General features: G+C 39.5%; 1 protein-coding gene across 1 annotated transcript in view; it reads right to left on the bottom strand.

The window, feature by feature from the left end:
- The window catches only part of LOC129766260 (uncharacterized), a 200,417-nt gene that overhangs the window by 83,765 nt on the left and 93,367 nt on the right, over positions 1 to 23,285 (bottom strand). The window lies entirely within an intron of this gene.

Below are 23,285 nucleotides of genomic sequence, written 5' to 3'. Positions count from 1 at the left end.
AGAATAATCGAAAAGATGATGCTAGTTTATCATGGACCAGACTTTCGGTCCGATTGTTTTGTTTATATTTATTTTTTTATTTAAGTCATTTATTTTTACAGGCTCAACTACATAGGTTTAAAGGAGCCGAACTCTTAGCTATACTTTTATTAGTATATATCAAATTGTTTCATTAAATCTAGGGTTTATAAAGTAGGAAACCGATTACTCGTGGTCGATTCGAGATTAGAAGGGTGACATAGTTTCTTTTGGAAAAGGAGGGGATATAAAGTGTTTATATTTAGAGAAGAATCGAATTTATGCACTCTGTGGAATACTCAATGAACATCTGACGCATCGAAGAACACAAAACAGGCCACCGAAATTCTCGTGAATGGCGCGGAATACCGCGACTTACTCTGTTTGGTTTAAATATAACCCACCTCAATAGAGCGGTGCTAAATGAGCTTATGAAAAGAGCGTGGCAAGCTCTGAATGTGAAGTTTATGATTAATCGTCGTCAAATCGTAAACAGAATGATTGCGGCCAACAGTGCTCCGCCGTGAGCAAGACGATTAGAGCAGAAGGCGCGATCCTTCAAATAAATGGGGATTTCCGAAATCCATGCATTTTAATAATGATTGTAAATATTTTCTAAGTTATTAGTTACCCTTGAATTGTGCAAAATATTGTATTGTTTTAAAATTTATCTTCCCCGTCACTATGTGTCGTCACAGACCAGTAGGAACTTCGAAATCCAATGTCGATCATGCCGAAGAGGGGTTGAGCTTGAGCTTTGGTAGACTGTACACGAAGTTCCTACGTTTGACTCAAATTTTAACGTTTGTGACACCAGTAAATGAAGTCAGGATGAGCTAATATTTTGCATAGAGTGTATTATCATGCAAATCAACATTTCGTAGCAAGCTACGAATGAAAAATCGAGATGACTATTTTTATTGGCACCCAAAACCATACTTTTCGTTTCGTACTCCGAAAAAAAAACTAAGTCCCCGAATGCCGATTTTTGACAAAAATTTTGTTTTCGAGATGACACTAGGGGCCTTATTCCCGTATCCACTAACACTTACGGTCCCACTACACTTACATCTCACTTCACTTTTTTTTTCACTTTTTCACCTATTCCCGTTTCGTAAAGTGTAAAAACGAACTTCGTGTAGAAAGTGGAGTGGATACCAAAATGACCCTGTGTTCATTTCCAATGTCGTTTCTGAGAGAAAAGTAAGTTGTTTTTTGTTTATTCTCGAGTTGTGTCGATACACCCAGAAAATGAATTACTAAAAAAAAACTTCCAAATTTATTGTAATGCAAACATTAGTAGAATGTACATATTTTCTATTTGTAAAATAAATTTCAGATGCAATACACATCCCTATTAATGATTGATTCATTTCACTACGCGGCATAGTAATTTCTACGATTGTCATTAGTGCAACCGAAGAAAATGTAAATGTAACATTATTAGTTTAATTACTGAGTTGAACGGCAATACTTTCCGATATTGGATTCTTCACAGTAGAAGGTCGAATTAACCCCGATTCGGAACAAGTAAGTTATATTCTTGAAAATCAATACAATTTATGTTTTTTAATTAATATTGATACATATTGGATAGCAATAATTCGTGCTCGTCTGCTGCGGGCATTACTTCAATAATAACGAATTTGGGTACTTCGAGACACAAAAACGAGCCCTGTCGAGTTCTAGTTCTACCTTTATGCTATTGGATTTGGTCAAGAACAACTTCATAGAAGTTTTGCAGATGAATGTGATCGGTGGTTCGATCAATTGGATGTTTTCCGGATTCGTCACGACAGAGGTTCCATATCCACTGACGTTGCGCGTGAAGTCAAGTTTGCAACGGAACATAGAGGTGGCCTCGCTTAATGCCGCCTGGGTTTCGTCAGCTTCGTGATATTCCCCGTATGTGTGATAATGGTGAGAATTGAGTAGTCTGTCGTAGCTATTTGTAGTAATGATTGTGTATTTTTTCCTAATTTTTAGCCGTGGGTCAGACCCAATCGATGCAGGATCAGATGTTGATAGTTTACACAGTTCAATAAATAGTTTAAATAGTTTAGATAGTTCAATAAATGAATAAAAATGCATACAAAAGCTTAATAAATTCATAACAATATATGCACAGAGGATGGGTTAACATAAAAGTAAATGGGTCTGGGCCTAGGGGCGCGGACGAGATCTTGACATAGGACTGTGATTGTGTGCAGTGTTGCCACATTTTAATCTGTAGTAGAGAGGTTAAAAATCTTTCTCATCTGTACTTTTTCTTCCAAAAATCTGTACCACCGAAAATATTCGTTGTAGAGAAAAATCCATTTTATTGGCATAAAAAATACTCATTTATTTACTACAAATAATACCACATTCACATTTCATTCGTCGCTCGTGTGTTTGATGATGCTTATATATAGTTTTTCTGAATTGCATACTATCATTTCTTAAAAGTTTCGAGCTGTCGCACCAAGCGATACTGCGGTATAAAAGACATCATGTACCTTAATGTAGCTTTGTTCAAATGTAAGAAATTTCACCCGCGGAAAAAAAACTGTACCAATCTGTACTTTTTGACGAAAATCTGTACTCAGTACCATACAGAATCTGTACCAAAAATAACTAAAAAATCTGTACCTTTCTAGATATATCTGTACTTGTGGTAACACTGATTGTTTGTAGTAATTGCATTTAAATTGAGTTTTTCCATTGTTCAATATCTGTATTTTTTCTGTTTTGATACATCAAATGGAAGCCCTGAAAAATATGCGTGAGTAGACCCTTTCGAACTTCTAAAGCAGCAGCCAATTAAATTGATTGATTGCATGTTTAACATAACCAAACAACATCCTCGATATAATGACATCCTGGACCGCAATTCCATAAATTGTTACACGATACACGATACACGATAAAACGTTAATTAAGCACGAATTGATTGGACAACCACCCAAGCTCCTATCTAATAAAATCTCTATCAACGTTTAACCTTTTGAGGCAAGCTCTCGTCAAATCTTTGGAGAGTATAGAGTGAAATCATCTTGAATATGATCAAGATCATTCCTAGATCATCCCTCCATTGATCCTGATAACTGATAAATGCCTATTATAGGAAAATCGAAAATAATTCATAATACGCATCTAGGGGTCTATTCCGAGAGTCGCTTCACGACGTGACAGTCAATTTGTGCACGTGTTTGTATTCTAAGAATCGGCGTAATTAAAAAAATGCCTGGTGCAATGAACTCTTTTCATTCCTCCCTGTACTTCCGAGTCACTCGACTCTTAGAATTGGGTGAGAATTGTCATATAACTCCGAAGGGAAAAATGTCACTTATACCGACCTGACTCTCAGAATAACCCCCCTAATCACAGTGTTATCTAACGCCGAATTGTAGGCAAAAAAAAGTTCGTTGCGTTGTGGCCCAGCAAACATTAAATCGCATAACAAGCGTATATATAACATCATATGCCATAAAATTTGGTTGGCATATAATGCGCCTAACTGGCATATGCATGCAAAAGTGGAGGCCATATACATACATGGCAAATGCTTACCGAATTAGTTTGGATGAATATGCAACTTTGACCGGCTATAATAGCAACTTTTGCCATACTCATATACGATTTATTACAGACATAGAAAAAAAGGCGCAAAATATTTTCGTGAAATGTTTATTACAGCCTCACGAATCGCCATTTTTATATATGTGTATTTATGTTTGTAGAAATAATAATTGTTTGATTGACTTGTGTTGGGAATGGAATATGAATGTTTGAAATGGCACAGATTGATGTTTGGTAAAAACTGCTCCGATGTGGGTTCGAACTCCGGTCGTCTGGATTATCATCCACCAGCTATCTCGCGCGGCTATCTGAAATTTAATTCACCAGCGGTTAAAACTTTCGAGTGCATCAGCATTTCATTGACATTTCAATATGATGTAATATGTTCTTTATTAGGATTCACTGCTTCATGATTTTCTTCAGCATGCAACACGATTCACTACAGTACTGAATCGATTTAAATTATACGCTTATACGACACACAAACTGCATCAGCGTAATATACGCATATGATGCGGATGAAATATATTTTACGACAATGTGCATCATAAAATTGATGTTTATTATACCGAATTGCGACTAAATTTGATAATGGTATTTAAAATCGAGTTAGTAAAATCGAAAAAAACATACCCATTTTAATTGTCAAATTGTTAACTTTTTTTTACTATATTCACTGTTCATGTTGTAAGCATTTTTTTGGGTAAATTTCCTGTTTATTGGTATATAACACAACATATGTCGCATTAACGATTTTGAGTAATAAGCGTTTAAAAACTCTTAATGAATCGTTACAGTTTCCGTAGAGTTACTCCCCTATTCCTATATAGACATAGACATAGTCCTATGTCAACATATTTAGGGTATATGTTAAACCAACGTTGAACCGACTGCTTATACTGGGTTATACTGGTTAATTTAACCAGGGGTATGACTTAAACGTCAAATCCCTCATATTGCCAGTGTACCCAATATTGCTGCGGTTACTGACATTTTGGTTCTGTAAATTACTGCTGTTTACAACTCGGTCCGGTTATATAGTCGAATAGTGGCTAACTTTAAACTCCATGTTAAATGTGAACACCTCCATGTTAAACCGAAATACGAAAATCGCTCATGTAATTAGAAATAAAGCAGCGCATTTTTTTATTTTTACTATCTCCGTTATTTCAACGATTTCAATCCTCGCAAATGATATGTTGGTAAACAAATGACGCCATATTGATTTTGATTTTGGGTAGCCTATATTCTATTGATGTCTAACCCCTGAATTTAACATTTGTTTACCATTGTTATCGCGTAATATGTACGAAGAATTCGTATTGCAAAAAATTACTAAATATTGGTAATATTTACCAAAAAGCTCGCCATATATACCAACCTTTCGGGAGAGTGTATTATCGGCGATTATGATGAGCACAAGGAATCGCTCTGTTTACACAAACGAGAGCGTGAAGTGTAAACCAGAATAACATCGCTGGATGTACTCGGTGTATTCATAATGCATTCTACCAAATATTTACGGTGGCGTGCAATCCGGAATAAGGTTGTACTCACTCCACATTGTTTTCACGTGTAGTGTATTCAGGAATAGGGCCCTAGATCTCGACGTTACATGCAAACATTTGGAATCAAAATTTTTTTTTTCGAAAACCCCGAAGAAGACCCAAAAAAAGCTGTGTCAAACAAAGTGGACGAGGTGACTGCACAGAATCGGATGTCAGGAGTTAAACGAATGGCCCGGCAATTCCGAATCGGTCAATTTCAATTGAATATTTCCTCTGTATTTTATACTTTTCTAACTTCAAGAATTTATAATAAAACAGGAGGGTTATATCTGTGGTATAAACGCAAGGGTGACGTAGGACTATCGTTGATTTAGTGATCATTTGTTTTTAGTTGCATCTGAATCAATTCTGAATGAATGAATAAATGAATATTTGGGGGACGAGAGCGTTACGTTGAAGGCACAATATTCAGCAAAAAAAGCGATCACACTTTCGTGTGATCAGATTATTTTTCAGCAACGATAACATCTTGCCGGAATCTTCCCGACGCTGGATGACAACCAAACGAAAATAGTTCCGCGCGTGTATGTGTGTATAGCGACTGCTCCGATGTCTCCGATGTTTTTCGATGCTGATACTCTCTTGGATGCTGATACTCTCTTGCGCTCCCTCACAGTTCCAAACAATTTGAATGCGTTTCAGGTCAGGTCAGGCCAGATAATGAATCCCTCGATTCCTCGCCGTCCAGCTCGTTAAGCTCGATCAGTAACAATGTTATCAAGTCGGCGTCCCCATGAAAAATTAATGCTTTTCACCATCAAAGTATGGCTTGAAGGGCGAACACGAAATTATTGTGACACATTCAACAGGGCATAACTTTTTTACCATTGGGTAAAAATCAACCATATTTTGCACATTTTCTCATTGATGTGTATTGTCTACATGCTGTCAAACTCGAAGTCGTGTTTTTCGATTCAACGAAAATGGAGGTGAACCAACGCGAGTCGAGAGAACAAATTCTTTCCGAACACCTGGAATTTCCTGACCTGTCGCACCGGCAGTTGGGAAAAATGTTGAACATTCACCATTCAACCGTCTCCAGAGTGTTGAAGCGGTTCCAGGAGCGGTTGGCGTTGGACCACGGCAAAGGAGCTGGAAGAAAATCGGGACCGGAGAACAAAACGACGGAGGGAAAGGTGAAGCGGATGATTAAAGCAAATCCCAACGTCTCAAGCCGTGATTTGGCTAAAAAGATCGGTATGTCGCAGAGCTACGTCCAGAATGCAAAGAGAGCTGAGACTACATACATACAAGGCGCCTTTTACCGTTCTTGCAGCAGCACGACGAAGCTCCGATATTTTGGCCAAATTTGGCATCATGCCACTATTCTAAAAGTGTCCTGGAGTGGTATGAGGCCAATTCTGTCCATTTTGTTCCAAAGGACATGAACCCGCCAAACTGTCCGGAGCTGCGCCCGGTGGAGCAGTACTGGGCAAAAATGAAGCGGGAACTTTGGAAGAGCAAGAAGACAGTCAAAGACGAAAAGGACATGTTAAGAAAATGGAAAAAAAAACTGAGAAACTGGTACCGGATGACACTGACAAGACTTTGATGGAGGGCATCAAGCGAAAATGCGTTAATTTTACATTCAAGGCTCTTAACTTTTCTTTTGATTTTTGAAGTAAATATATGTATAAAACTACCCTAAAATTTTGGTTTGATTCTAAACATTATAAGAAAATTGGCATGACATTTTCGGTGTCGCAATCAGAAATCAGAACGACTGACAGAAATTTTGTCCGTTAAAGAACCCCCCCCCCTTGTCTGATCTTATCTTAGGCACAAACAGGCTCTTGGTGACACCGTTCATCAGCGCTTTCATGATAAACGTAGTTAGCTTCACCACAACAGCGACAACATTCTCCAATCGCTATTCAATCATAACTGAGTGGATTTGATGATAATGATGATGTCGAGGTAAAGAGGCTTTAAACTTTTCAGTTCATTCGTCTCTAGCCTTGAGAAAGGCCTTGGTTTGTTTTTTTTTCATTCGACTGTTTGCGCTTGCATCCTCTACTCTCGTTTCTGATAAAACATTATATAGTGTAATAATCGTATATAATATGCTGGAAGAGAAGTACATTAGTAATGAGAGGCATATTTGGTCACCTGGTAGTAGAAATAAAAAAGTAATCATAGAAAATATATTGAAAGAATATAAATAGAAAAATTATGTGTAATCCAGGAAGCTGAAAGTGATATACATTGACATTGATAGGTATTACTTAACTTGTGTGCCATCCATGAAAAAAATTCTATTCGATGTCGTAAGATAAAAACAAAAGAGTGAGAGCCTTTTTTTAAACATGTGTGTTTGTAGTGTGTGATTTGTGGTATATAAATATATATACAACAATTTAAAAAAATTTTTTTTTTGATAAATAAAATGTGTGTGACCTAACATATGTAATACGTTGGCAATACATATATTAGCTCACAGGCATTAGGTGTTAGTATGTATCCTAGTATAATATAATTAAGCCGGTTAAAATGAAATACTGTGTTAGAAATATAAAATAGTGGTACATATAGCACATAATCGTATCCGTCTCCTTCAAGAATTGCAGTATTTTGTCCTCCTCCAAGTTATCTGAAACTTAATTCTTTTAAAGTTGTAAAGTGGGCAGACAAGTAGAAAATGTTCTACAGTCAGCCTGACGTTACAAGTACTACAAATGGGTGGTTCGGTTTTTTTCAATCAAGAAATGTGGGTTAATTTGGTATGCCCAATACGAAGACGTGTTAGGCATACTTGAAAAAGTCTTCGGTTTCTATCCATCCAAGGATGGGTAGTGTTTTTAAATTTTCTTAAAAAAGTACAGGGTTTTCCATTTCGGGCTTCCGAAAGTATACAGCCCTGCGCTTACAATCGTTTGACAAAGCTGTCAACCAATGTGTCATATCGTTAGTTAAATGTCTGCCATTTTACAATATGGATCGTTTTAGCATCGCACAACGTGTTAATTTTGTTAAATTATACTATAAAAACGATGAAAAACCGGCAAATGTTTTTCGAGCATTACGGACGGATTTTGGTCGTCATGGACGGCCTACAGAGCACACAATCGCTAATGTAGTGCGTAAATTCGAACAAACTGGATCCGTAGCGAATATTGTGAAACCTGTGCATCGTCGTAATGTGCGTTCGACCGAAAATATTGCTGCTGTTGCTGCCAGGGCTTGTCAAACACATCATTGTGGCGAATTTTGCATTTGGACTTGCACCTACATCCATATAAAGTCCAACTGGTACAAAAATTAGAGCGTGGTGACCATGGAATGCGTCGGGCATACGTCGATTGGGTGAACGAACAACAGCAGCAAAATGCTGAATTTTCGCATCAAATTTTCTTCAGCGATGAGGCACATTTCGAGCTCGGTGGCTATGTGAACACCCAAAATTTCCGTATATCAGAAAATCCACACGTGATTGTTGAGAGGCCATTGCATCCACCAAAAGTCACTGTTTGGTGCGCATTATGGTCTGGTGGAGTCATCGGGCCGTATTTCTTTGAAAATGAGGACGGCGAGACGGTAACTGTGAATGGTGAGCGCTATGGCCGCATGTTAACCGATTTTTTTGCCACAAATTGAAGATATGGATACGGTTTCAGCAGGACGGCGCCACGTGCCACACAACACGACCGAACATGGCCATATTGCGAACGAAATATGAGGTACGCATAATTTCGCGTTTTGGTGATGCCAATTGGCCGTCCAGATCATGCGATTTGAACCCGCTAGACTTTTTTTTTGTGGGGTTATGCGGAAGACCGTGTCTATGCCAACTCTCCGCAAACTCTTGAACATTTGAAAGACAACGTTCGTGAAGTTATGACCGAGATACCGCCCCATATGTGCCGAAAAGTCATCGAAAATTACCTGTTCCGGATCAAGGTGTGCGAGGAAGCCCTAGGTGGACATTTGAATGATGTTGTATTTCACACATAATGTCATAAACCAAACTTAAATTTGAAATAAAAGTTTCATCGAAATTCGAATTCTAAGTGTGTTTTATTTCAATTTACTTTCGGAATTTAAAGTTGGAAAACCCTGTATATCTGCAGATGTTCCATTCGTTCTCCCAGCACGTCATCAAAGATGTTCTTTGGCTAGGCGATCTGCCTTTTCGTTACCGCGGATTCCACAGTGACCTGGGATCCAGCAGAAGGTGATATCATTTTGGGCAGTTTTCTCTTCAATTACGAGTACTCATGGATGTTTGCTACTTCCACTCTCAAAAGCAATAAGCGCACTAGCAGAATCGGTGAAAATAACCGTCTTTCTGTTGTGTTCGCACTTTAATGTAGCGATAAAAAGTGCATCTAATTCAACTGAAAATACCGAACAGATGTTTGGGAGTTGGAACTTTACTTGCTGGTTATTTACAAAAATGCCGATTCCTACTTGTATACCATCAAAGGATCCATCTGTAAAGGTCTTATGGTGAAGAAAATAATTGCTATGGATGTGGTTGTTGAAGATGGTCAAAACTATGCTGCTGTTTTCATTAGCTCGCACATAGTTTTGAATTGACCAATCAATCTGAGGTTCCCGTTTATGCAATTGGTACAATCGTTGGAAGAGTGATTTGGCAGGTATCCTGCAACCAGTTGTTCACTTTTACAAGAGAGGATACACTAGTTGGATGTTTCTCAAGCGTTCGTATCGCGCGCGTGCTGTAGAATCTCGGAGTGGATTTCCGAGCAGCGCTCGCTTATATACCGATTGGTGATTTCAATAGCCTGTTTTGAAAGCAATTTTAAGGCTATTGAAACAAGGTTTTGGATGAAAAAGTAACAAGTATATAACGTAAACATTTTATCTTTCGAATGAAGTGTTTATCATACCATTTTGTTCGATTGTTTAGGAGCTATTAACGCTCAAAATCTCGGTCTCCGGCGTAATGCTTTCTTTTCGAAACTTTGATTTTACACCCCGGTATAGAAATGAAAGACGTAGTCCTACATCAAAAAAATAATTCATCAATATATTTATCAAAATGTGTGGGCTGCTGCTGCACTGAAATTTAAAAAAAACTGTTTATTCGTTAGGACCGCCCTGTAAAACTCATAGTCATATTGTTACAAAATTTATTGGTTTTTCGTTTCTCCAATCACAGGTGCGAATAACCTGTGTATCCACAGACAAATCGGAATACTGAAGTTGGGATTATACCACGTTTAATGAATCTTTTTACGACGGAGTAAAACACGTGTAGCTTTGTTTGCTATTCAATAATCGACTGACTTTTATTAACGTCTATCTTTTTCTTCCCCTACGAATACATCTTCTCATTATAAATTAGTTCATACAGAGAGTACCCGTAAATTCCGTAACACAGCTCTCCTCTCAAGACTTGTTCGTCCCGACAAGTTATCTTGCTGAAGAATAGGGTGCAAGACGATCAATGTGAACAATTTTATTATCACTTTTTCCCCGTCGAATCTCGTAAATCAGCTTGTTCAACTTCCTTTCGATTTGATACGGACCTTCCCAGTTTGATTGGAGCTTTGGAGATCTACCCAAACTGCGCTTTGGATTGTACAACCAAACAAGCTGCCCAACATCCAAGTCGATTTGATTTGAACTCTGATTGTACCATTCCGTCATGCTGTCTGCGGTTATCTTCAAATTTGTTCTGACGATATCAGCTGTTTTATGCATTTGCTCCAGTTTTGTTTGCAGGAATGCCGGTAAAGATGAGACACCGCTGTCTGAAGGTGGTGGTCGCCAGAGATCTATGGGTAGCCTGATTTCTCTTCCTAAGTTTAACAGAGCAGGAGAGAATTTGGTGGAGTTGTGTTCAGCTGCTCTATAACTCATTAGCGCAAAGGGTAGAAGCTTATCCCAGTTGTGTTGATCCTTATCGACAAATTCCGCGAGATAGCCCAGAAGCGTTCTGTTCATTCTACTAAACCGTTAGATTGTGGATGTAAGGCTGTAGTACGAGTCTTATCAACACCTAAAAGCTTTAACATACCTCTGAAGACATCTGATTCAAAATTTCTTCCTTGATCCGAATGTATGCTACGAGGCACGCCAAATCTCGAAACAACAGTTACTACCAGAGCTTCAGCAACGTTTTCGGCAGTTTGAGTCGGGAGAGCTACAGCTTCTGCCCATTTGGTGAAATAATCGCAGATTACCGGAATGTATCTGTTTCCGATAGAAGAGGCAGGCAATGGACATAAAATGTCTATACCGAGTCTTTCAAACGGTTCCCCAACAAGTGATGGTTCTAAGTTTCCTCGCAATCGTTTTGGAGGACCTTTCCTAGCCGCACAAATTGTACACTGCATGCACCATAATTTTATGTCACGAGACATTCCAGGCCAATAGAATCTTTATTTAACCTTTGATGTAGTCTTATTGACACCGTAATGGCCACCAGTCAAACCGTTGTGTATGTTTGTTAGAATTTCAGGTACCAAAGTTTTTGGTAAAACTGTCTGAAAGAATGTTCCATTTGATTTATGAAATCTGCGGATCAAGACTTCATTTACGATTCCCAGGTCGTCGAAGTTTTTCCAATAAGACTTGCAAATAGTAGAAAGTCCAGCAATATTGTCCGCTTTCGGTCGGTGTCCTGCCTTCACCTATCCGACAACTAATTTTAAATCGACATCGGCTGATTGAACTGCTGATAAGTCCCGTCCTCCATTGTAAATCACTCGACAATCCTTCAGCTTGCTCCGATTTTTCGATTCTAATTTATCACAATGCTGGTATCGTGACAGGGTCTCCTTGAGAGTGCATCAGCGTTGCGATGCTTCAGTCCAGGTCTATGCTCACATCGAAAATCGTACTCTGATAGGCGTTCCACCCAGCGCGCCAACTGCCCTTCCAAACATTTGAAATTGCGGAGCCATTGTAAGGCAGCGTGGTCGGTCCTGAGTAGAGATTGCCGTCCATACAAGTAATGATGAAAATGATTTACCGATTTCACAACAGCAAGAAGTGCTTTTCTAGTCACGCAGTAATTACGTTCCGCTTTTGACAAACATTTGATGTAGTAGGCGATTACTTTCTCTTTCCCATCTTGCATCTGGGACAAAACCGCTCCTATTCCGTAATAACTTGCGTCGGTATCGAGGATAAAAGATGATTGTCCGTCGGGGAATGCTAAGCTGTTGTTAGTAGTTGCTTCAATTTCACGAAGGCTTCTTCGCAGCTTGGGCTCCAGGCGTATTTCATTTTGGGTTCAGTTAATTGATGTAGAGGCTTCGCTATGGCAGAAAAATCCTTCACGAATTTCCTATAGTGAGCGCAGATTCCAATGAAACTTCGCAGTTCCGTTTTGTCTTTTGGACGTGACCATTCGAGGATTGCCCGAATCTTGCTTGGATCTGTATGCACACCGGTTGTAGAAACAGTATGTCCCAGGAATCTCACCGTGTGCTCAAGCAAGGTACACTTATTTGGATTTAGCTTCAGATTAGCGATACGCAATTTTTTAAAGATTGCAGCCAAGTTTTCAAGGTGACCTTCGAAGTTTTCTGAGTGTACGATTAGGTCGTCCATGTACACCAAGCAATCGTCCAAGGGAGTCCCTTTAGCACCAGATCCACAAGACGTTCAAAGGTGGCCGGACTATTACATAAACCGAAGGGCATTACGGTAAATTTCCATAGATCCTTGCCAGTGGAAAAAGCAGTTTTATGTTGGTCTGCCTCATCTAACGGAACCTGCCAAAAGCCACTCTGCATGTCTAGCGTCGAAAACCATCGTGACCCATTCAAGGCATCAAGGGTCACATCAATCCTGGGAAGAGGGTAAGAATCTTTTATAGTCAGATCGTTCAACTTACGATAATCGACACAAAACCTGGTTGATCCGTCTTTCTTCTTCACCAAAACGACTGGTGAGTGTGTGGATGGTGAATATAATCCACCTTTTACACAGTGAGCACCAAGGGCTTTGGGAGGGCTTGATAATTCCACGCGATTCCATCTCCACCAACAGACTGTCCACTTCTTCTCGTTTGGATAAAGGTATTCTTCGTGGAGGTATTTTAATTGGCTTGTGGTCACCGGTATTTATTTTATGCTTCACTACAGTTGTTTTTCCCATGTCATTTGGGCCTTGGCTAAAGACATCCTGGTATTCTTCTAAAATATTTGCTAGTTTTAATTGTTGATTTGTATCAAGTTTACTGCTGGACGCAGTGAAAAGCGCAGTAAGGTGCTTAGGATTCGCCTGACGCAAACACTCTTACGGATACCTTGATTCCCAGAGGGTTGAATTACTGAAACCGGGTGGCACTCGCCGACGATTGTACCGGCTTTTAAAATGACAGGAGACGTTGAAGTGTTTAGCATCCGAATAGGAACGATTTCTTGTGCTGCGTCGGAAATCGTCCTCGCGATGACGAGTTCTGAGTTATCTATGTTACCTTCAACCATCAGCGTTTGTGGACTCTGATTCACAACACAGTTAGCAGGAGCAATGAATTCGCTGTTGGCTGGGATTTTCACGTCACTTAGGAGCACAGCTGGGAAGGATCTTTCCTCTATGCTGTATCGCGTCAGCGGAATTGACCCAGTCTCCAGGAATTGTAACGTTCCTCGCACGAAATCCATTTTACAAGCATTTTTGGCCAAGAAATCACTCCCTAGGATACAGTCTTCTGGAAGGTCAACGACCCAAGCTGTGAGGTCAACATTAAGCTGTCCGATCGCGAAAGTTACTGTGATTTCTGTCGAAACTGGTATTAATTGTCCAGATACGGTCCGTATGAACTTTTTGTAAACACTTGTGATCAATTGTCCCAGTTTCTCATAGAAATTTCGGCTGATGAGAGTTTTTGCTGCTCCATAATCAACAATTGCTTCGCACGCTTTACCTTCTATACTAATTGAAGCGAGATAACTGCCATGATGTCGCGTTAAGTTGTGAACGTAATAGATGCTGGATGGAGCTTGAGTTTATGCCGACCTATGCCCCACTAAGCCGGCGAACGATCGTTTCCCGATCGATTTTTAGTTTTGTATTGGTACTTTTTACGAAATGGTCTGGTTTGTGTACCTACAGCTTTTGCTTCGAACGCGATCGCATTATCCTCAGACGATGCATCACTGAATGATTGTTCGCTTTCGGTTGTAGCTGTTGCTACTAATCTAACAGCTTTTTGGGCCGATCTGGTCGCATTTCGTCTATATTCTATTTGCAGAGCCATTTGAACCGCTTCGTCGAGTTTTTTAACGTTGGCTAGCCGAACTCGGCCCAGCATCCGTTAGACCTTAAATGCTGGATAAGCGAGATAGCCGAGACCATTTGAAGAAGCTTGGATTCACAAAGAAGCTCGATGTATGGGTGCCACACACGTTCACGCAAAAAACATCTTTGACCGTATCGACGCATGTGAATCGCTGCTGAATCGCAACAAAATCGACCCGTTTCTGAAGCGAATGGTGACTGGCGATGAAAAGTGGGTCACTTACGACAACGTGAAGCGCAAACGGTTGTGGTCGAAGCCCGCTGAAGCGGCTCAGACGGTGGCCAAGCCCTCATTAACGGCAGGAAGGTTCTGCTGTGTGTTTGGTGGGATTGTCAAGGAATAATCTATTATGAGCTGCTTCCCTATGGCCAAACGCTCAATTCGGACCTGTACTGCCAACAACTGGACCGCTTGAAGGTAGCACTCATGAAGAAGAGGCCATCTTTGATAAACAGAGGCCGCATTGTCTTCCATCAGGACAACGCCAGGCCACACACTTCTTTGGTGACGCGCCAGAAGCTCCGGGAGCTCGGATGGGAGGTTCTTTTGCATCCGCCGTATAGTCCGGACCTTGCACCAAGTGACTACCACCTGTTTTTGCCCATGGCGAACGAGCTAGGTAGTCAGAAGTTAGCCACAAAAGAGGCCTGTGAAAATTGGCTATCCGAGTTTTTTGCCAAAAAGGAAGCGAGCTTCTATAACAGGGGTATTATGAAGTTGGCATCTCGTTGGGAACAAGTCATCGAACAAAACGGCGCATATTTGACTTAAAACAAATGATTGTAACTAATTTTATGAACAAATGAAAATTTAAAAAAAAATACCGCAGGACTTTTTTGACAGCCTAATATATTGGCTAAGAGTTGTCGAACAGATATATTTTCTCCCCATGGAATATATAATCGCTGTGAACAAATTAAAATCTAATCCTGATAATGGATTGTGGAAATCATACGTATCTTGCTTCTGTTACACTTTGAACTGGCGACAGAAATAATATCCAAATGATACCCAGAACGCAAATGAATGGGATTCAGATTATGTATACTTCATAAATTTCCGCATGATTCCAGCAAAAGATAATTGATAGAGACGAGGGATCAATTAACTCCAATATAAACAATTCACATTCAATTGTCAGATGAATCAACATCGCTCTAACAGGTCGTTAATTACAGCAGCTAAACCAACAGATTAATAAATCTTACCAAGAATTGAATCTCCTTTTATCTTCCTCCCTCAATAATGGTTCACAATTTCAAATAAACAAACAGTTGGTGGAACTGATGAAAATTGATTTAATGAGAAAAGCTCATAAAACCAACCGCTCCTTCAGATCCGTTTCCATTTTGTTTTCCCTTCCTTCCGCATGGACCGCGCTCTTATCGACAATCGATTTCAGCTACTTCTGGGATATTGAGATTTCCGAACACCGAACTGCAAAATACGCCTCCCTCCCCCATGTGCCCTTACATGGTGGCTTGCGTTTGAGTGTATTCCCAATTGCACTTCAATAAAGTAAACATTTGGTTGAACTTTATTGGTCAGCACATTCACTGGAAGTCATAAACGCTCATTCACTCCGATTGACTCCAAATCCCGCCCCGGTCCATACCGTTCCGACGAATGGAGTAAAACAATTTTTGTACAACAGTGTCTATTTTCGAACATATTCAATCTCCGCAGGAAAATGATCGCTGTTTTCAATCAGCAAAACTGTGTTGGCTAAACATACAACCGATGACGATCACTTTTCGTTTTTGTTCCTCTACTTGTTTTCCACTCTAGGAATGCTCTCACCAGCTCACTTAGAAACACATCATTCAACAGGTGAAAGTGGAACCCCTTTAATGTTTGCAATATATTGACATTCGATTCCCACATGGGATTATTCTGTCAACTAAAATCGTCGACCCTTTGAACCTTTTTTGTTTCTTCTTCTTACATTCCGACCGCCAGCCACAACATATGGGATCGATTTTTCATGCATCACACATTCGCACAAAACTAATTTTCACACGTATATAAACTTTCCCACCCTGTCCTTCCCCGCCTTGGATACTTTAAAAGGAAATGAGATTTGCTCCTCGAGGAAATTAAATCCAGAGTCGAAAAGTGTTCCCACCGAGAGAGCTCGAGCGAGGAAGACGTCTTCCGGACACGGTTCATGCGGGTTGAGCCGGGTAGTAGTCTGAAAACAAGACGATTCCGGCGAGAGAGTGTTGGAGAATTTCATCACATCACGGATGAGTGAACGTAAAATAAGTTGAAACAAATGTGGTGCAACTGGAACGAATTACTTTTGCGAATCGCCAAGCTCGTGTAAGGTGATGATGTACGACTCGCCTTTGATTTTAAATGAATCCTTCGGACCGAAATCAGATTTAACTCGAGCTACTTTGAATTGTCACAAATGTTTATTTAAACTTATTTAGAAGCACGTAGAAGAACCAGTTCCCGGTTTCCAATGATTTTCTCTATTTCCTTAATCTAATATTGCGTGGCATGTGGATACAAAAGCATATGATAGCAGCCAGTTCACATAATAAAACCGCACAATCGCGCCATTCCACCCACAGTTACTTAAAGTTCGACCGATTTTATGTTCGAGTAACTCCAAAGCGCGACAACGACCACGTTTGCCTGGAGACAGTCGATCGTAGTGGAACACGACCGAAGTGCAAAAGTTTGCGGCCGATTTCCGGTCCAAACCTTCGCCTCGGTTTGTCTACAGCAACCATTTTCCATACTTCTCCCCAGGACACAGGACACGCTGCTGCGGTGCACCGTTATCGCTTCCAGTATTCCCGTGAATAGCTACCGAGTCGATGGCGAAATTTATTCTTATGCAAAAGTCAGCATAAGTTCAAATAAAACACTCGCATATTACGGGCTTCGAGGAAGGTGGAAAGGCTCCTCGTAGTTATGTTCAGTTTTGCAGTTGTACCACAATCGTGGGCTAATCTGGTTTTGCAAAGAGTTTTTTTCAGATTGAGCTGAGCAGAACATAGCAAAAAGGAAGTGTTGCCAATTTTTCAATTCTTATGATTACACGAGCCGACTCGGCGAACTTCGTCCGGCTCAAAATATGTTTTTTGTTATCAATACCTTCAAACATTCACGTTTTCTTACTATGAGCAAGTTAATGGGCTCAATCGCAGAACTGTTCATTGATTGATCTATCGACCCCGTTGAATTTACCTTTTAATACAAACTTCCTAGTATTTCTAACAAAACTCATCATTATAATATCAGATTATTTTCAGACACAATTCTCGTTCAAGATTTTTTCAATCACTTGCAAATAACATGCTTCTCCGTTACATGGAATAAATGTTTTATACAGAAAATATGATAGAATAAACATATCTCTAAATCGGACAATTCCTTCCTCGAGTTCTGCTTTTATCAACACATCCGGCGAACCTTTTTTTTTGGTATAGATAGAAGAAGATATATGAGTGCGTTTCATCACATTAAAATCCATTTCCAGTTTCGAACAAAGGTCAATTTCGCTAGCGCAAACATCAAATGGACTAACCGCACTTGTCACTATGTAATTGTAGAACATATGGGAATTTTATTTCCTAAATTTTCCCTTTTTCCTTCAGAGTTTTCTGAAACTTTTCAATTGTCATCTTTGGTTGTAATATTTTTGGTTGAAATATGGGTAATATTTTTATGGTGTCATACCATTATAGAAATATTTCTCATACCCAAAAACCCTCACATCCCAAATTGTGCTTGATTAGTTTTCGAGTTATGCAGAAATTTGTGTTTCATTTGTATGACAACCCCCTTAGAGAGGGAGGTGGAGAGTATAACATTCATAGAAACATTTATTGCACCCTAATACCTCCATATGCCTAATTTGGTTCCATTTGCTTGATTAGTTCTCGAGTAATGCAGAAATTCGTGTTTCATTTATATGGCAGCCCCCTCTTAGCGAGGGGGGTGGAGAGTCTAATCATATATATATTTTTTTTTTGTATTTAATTATAATCCAATTAAATGGAAATGTGTTATTTTTAAGTAGGCTAGTAGGCTTTAATTTGATATATTGGTCATCTGAATCGGTCCAGTAGTTCAAAAGTAATAAATTCTTGATAAAAGTCATTATTGGGAAAAAAGGGTAAAATGATTTTTTGGACCATCGAGTAACTTTGAAAAATCATAACTCAAAAACGAAAAAAAAACGCTTCCCTGGTTTTGAGATATGTTATGTGAAAAATCCTCAGCTTTCCAGAAAAAATATAAAAAACTATAGCGTCTTTGGTCCCAAGACTATGAAAACAATAAGAAACGAATACAATCAATAATAACGAGAGCAGAATTCAAATTTTCTGCAGGTATAGCGGCCACCCTAAGGAATATGCCCATTTCCAGCGTCCACATACCGCTACAATTCCTTTTTTTCTTAGAATATTGTAGTTCAACTCATTGTTGTTCAAGATTGCATACGGTTTTTACTATAAAAATTCTATAAAAACTATAAAAATTCATTTTTCATCATTAGGAAAAAAGGTGAAAAATCGATCTTTGTTTTTGCTTGGAGGTAAAGTGGTCACTAGCACATATCAAGCTAAATGTGATAGATTTATGCGTTTTTTTCGTCCAAATTTACTCAAATCATATTCGATATAGTAGGTACATGTATGAAATAAACTTGGTCTATTCACCTAGAGTCTAAATTTAAATTTTCTGATGCATACAAAAACGTTGTGAGAAACACATAACGTTCCGTAAAATGAGGCTTGGTTTAGTTAGAGTGGCATATTTTTCCAGGGTCAAAGCCACAAAACGAACCTCTTCAAGAGCAGAACGGGGGGTCTTCGTAGCCACTTGGTTACGCGTTCGCTTACTAAGCGATCGATCGTGAGTTCAAACTCAGGGCCCTCAATTGACCATCTTTGTGTTGTTATAGAATAACTACGTCCACGCAACCATCATCAGCTATGGAGATCGATCCACGGTGGAACAAAGATCGATTCATCCATACAACTGCTCTGCTCTGCAAGAAACATCGGGTTGCTGTTCTATAAATAACCCAACAATGATAATATCAACTGTCTCCGCTGTCCGGTCTGCTGAACAATGGAAGAACAGATAGAATACCCTTACGCCTAAATGGCTACTACAGTGTAATTTACCATAATGTAATGGAACAGAAGACCTAACGCCTAAATGGCTACTACTAACTACTGTGTAATTTACAATTTATAGAAACATAAATATATGTACATGTACACGATAAAAACCCGGCTCTGTTACAGATAAAAGGCTAATGAGCCTGATAAATAAATAAATGTGATAAAAAAAAAGAGCAGAATGTGATGAGGTATATTAGCTTTAGTAAACAGAGCATTGTAAGTCGTTATGCACCTATGACCACTTTGCCCCCAAACATCAAAGTAATTTTTATGCTTATTAATCGCTGAGATTGAACAAAATATATGTTCACCTCTCCTAGAATACGTGAGCAGTTGTCTAAACTGACAAATCGTCCAATATATCAGATTGAATAAACTAAATTTCACGAGAAATTCCTTAGATACCATGCGCACAGAACTGTGGCCGAATGGCTCTCGTGAGAGCAATTTCTGGTTTTATTTATATTTTGACATTTGACAGTGCTACTGAAGTACAGGGTGACTCAAAAGTCATTAAATTTTTCTAACATGAGGTGAGTATCAATACGGGGTCAATAGTCAATAGTTATACTATCAAACAAGCAGGTGATCACTTTGCCCCCCATGATCAATTTGCCCCCACTACCCCTATAGTAATTTTTTCAAAAAACAGGAAGTGGGTTATATCTATGGTATAACCGCAAGGGTGACGTAGGACTAGCGTTGATTTAGAGATCATTTGTTTGAAGTTGAATCTAAATCCATCCTGAATGAATGGATAAATAAATATTTGGGTGACTTCAAAAACGAGAGCGTTACGTTGGAGGCTCAAGGTTTTTCATGTTATGCATCCAATATTGGATACGAAAATTTTCTACTGATGGGGAAGAATAATTTTCAGAAGCTTTCCTGTTAATTGCGATTGATTGAAAAATCACAAAACCAAATGTATTTGATTGCAGTGTTATATGGATAGAAAACATTAGAATAAACTATTTCGCTTCAATGTATTTTTCAATTCCCAGGGGAACTGGCAGAGTATTTTTCAGCAACAATTAATTCTTTTCAGATTTTCCTCGATACTCGAAGCCCACCAGTGGTTAATACTAACTCGATAACCACCTGTTAATAGCACTTGATTGAAAAATATTTGGTCGCTGTGTTATATGGTTAGAAAACATTAACATAAACTCTTTCGCATGAATGTATTTTTCAATTCCCAGGGAACTGGCAGATTATTTTTCAGCAACGATTAGATCTTTCCGGAATTTTCTCGATGCTGAATGGCATCCAAACGAAAATATTCCTTTCAGTTTGGTCTGTAAAAAACTTTTCTGAACTCTTACCCATCAAATTTGGAGCCCTGAAAAGGGCAGTTGATTTTATGCTAAGCTAATAGCACGCTCTCCTCGGATACAATGGGCCAGCTGGATGTCCTTGGGCATGATGTGACGTGTTTTGCATGGACAGCACACAAATTGTTATTTTCGAATAGGCCTCCTGCAGCATCATAACCGCGGAACTTTGGAAGCGCAAATCGGTTTTGAAGTCCTGAGCAATTCCACGAATCAAATGCTGCAAAGGTAGATGGCGGATCAGCAATTCGGTCGACTTCTGATAGCGACGAATTTCACGCAAAGTTCCCGGTCGATAGCGATGTGGTCACACTCCTCGCGGCTGGTGCACTTATCCGAGCTGCTTTCGTTGTGCCTTACCACCGAAAGACTAACGAGCTGTGTGCTTGGTCCACACAAACGAGTCCTCACGGTGCGAGAGTAGAGTAAGAAATGAACGAAAGCAAAGGAAGCGTCATTTTATAAACCAAAAAAGTATAAAATGTAAACCCCACCCTTATTATATTCGTAGCTTACTCTGAGAGAGAAACGAATAACATCGAAGTAAGTATACAGTAAGCTTATATAATAAAGAGGGTGGGGTTTACATTCTGGACTTTTATGGCTTATAATAAGATGCTTCCTTTGCTTTCGTTCATTTCTTACTCTACTCTCGCACCGTGAGGACTCGTTTGTGTGGGACCAAGCACACAGCTCGTTAGTCCTTCGGTGGTAAGGCACCACGAAAGCAGCTCGGATAAGTGCACCAGCCGCGAGGAGTGTGACCACATCGCTATCGACCGGGAACTTTGCGTGAAATTCGTCGCTATCAGAAGTCGACCGAATTGCTGATCCGCCATCTACCTTTGCAGCATTTGATTCGTGGAATTGCTCAGGACTTCAAAACCGATTTGCGCTTTCAAAGTTCCGCGGTTATGACGCTGCAGGAGGCCTATTCGAAGATACCAATCTGTGTACTATCCATGCAAAACGCGTCACATCATGCCCAAGGACATCCAGCTGGCCCATCGTATCCGTGGAGAGCGTGCTATATTAGCTTAGCATATAATCAACGGCCCTTTTCAGGGCTCCAAATTTGATGGATAAGAGTTCAGAAAAGTTTTTTGCAGGCCGAACTGAAATGAGCATTTAGCGAAAATCGTGGTGTCAATGATAATTCGATACCGATAGGGGCCATGGATATTGGATTTGATAATGAAGAATATGAAACACATGACATTATGTAGTGAATATTTCCCCATATCGAAGAAATCACTTTGATGAAACTGCATTATAAAATTATTTGTGTACTGGGTTATTTCCTCGGAGGACTCGATTCCTTCTTTGAGCGATAATAATCTCTTTCTGGCAAAACGAAGTGGTATGAATCACATTATTCGAAAGATAAAATGAAGATGTTTTCTGCCAATTTTCTTCAACCTCCAAACATCTCTTTCTCCCGTTTGTCGTTTTTGCGTTCGCTAATCCTTTCTCACAACACGCATTTCTCACTTGAGAAATTGTTGAGTAAACATCGTTTGCCAGTGCGCGTAGAGCGGGAATTCCTCAAGATTCATTGCACCTCTAATAAATTGCCGAAAGACGTGGTCTTACATTGATCACACTTGATTGAAAAATCCAAAACGAAATGTATTTGGTCGCAGCATTATATGAGTAAGAAGCAAATGATTACTCGAATATTACATGATTTTGGCGATGTGAAAATTTCTCCGTTTTTCATGTTATGCATCCAACATTGGATACGAAAATTATCTACTGATGGGGGAAAATAATAGAAGCTTTCCTGTCAATTGCGATTGATTGAAAAATCACAAAACCAAATGTATTTGGTTGCAGTGTTGTATGGATAGAAAACATTAAAATAAACTCTTTCGCATGAATGTATTTTTCAATTCCCAGGGGAACTGGTAGATTATTTTTCAGCAACGATGATAGCAACGAGGATTCCGCGCGTGTATGTGTGTGTGTCGGCTGCTCCGATGTTTCAAGCGGAACCGTGGCATCACTCTCCTCCTGATGGATTCCCTTCTGGCCTAAGTTGTACAAACAGGCTCTTGGTAACACCGTTCATCAGCGCTTTCATGATAAACGAAGTGACCTTCATCACAACAGCGACAACATGCTCCAGTCGCTGTTCAATTATAACTGAGTGGGTTTACGATCGGCGCTCGCTTATATACCGATTGGTGATTTCAATAGCCTATTTTGAAAGCAATTTTAAGGCTATTGAAACAAGTTTTTGGATGAAAAAGTAACAAGTATATGACGCGTAGACATTTTATCTTTCGAATGAGGTGTTCATCATACCATTTCGTTCAGTTGTTTAAGAGCTATTAACGCTCAAAATCTCGGTCTCCGGCGTAACGCTTTCGTTTTCGAAACTTTGATTTTACACCCCGGTATAGAAATGAAAGACGTAGTCCTACGTCAAAAG

The sequence above is a fragment of the Toxorhynchites rutilus genome, chromosome 1 (genome assembly GCF_029784135.1).
Source record: "Toxorhynchites rutilus septentrionalis strain SRP chromosome 1, ASM2978413v1, whole genome shotgun sequence".
Lineage (NCBI taxonomy): Eukaryota > Metazoa > Arthropoda > Insecta > Diptera > Culicidae > Toxorhynchites > Toxorhynchites rutilus.
Note: the sequence above shows the minus strand (reverse complement) of the source record. Positions and strands in the feature narration are given on the sequence as shown.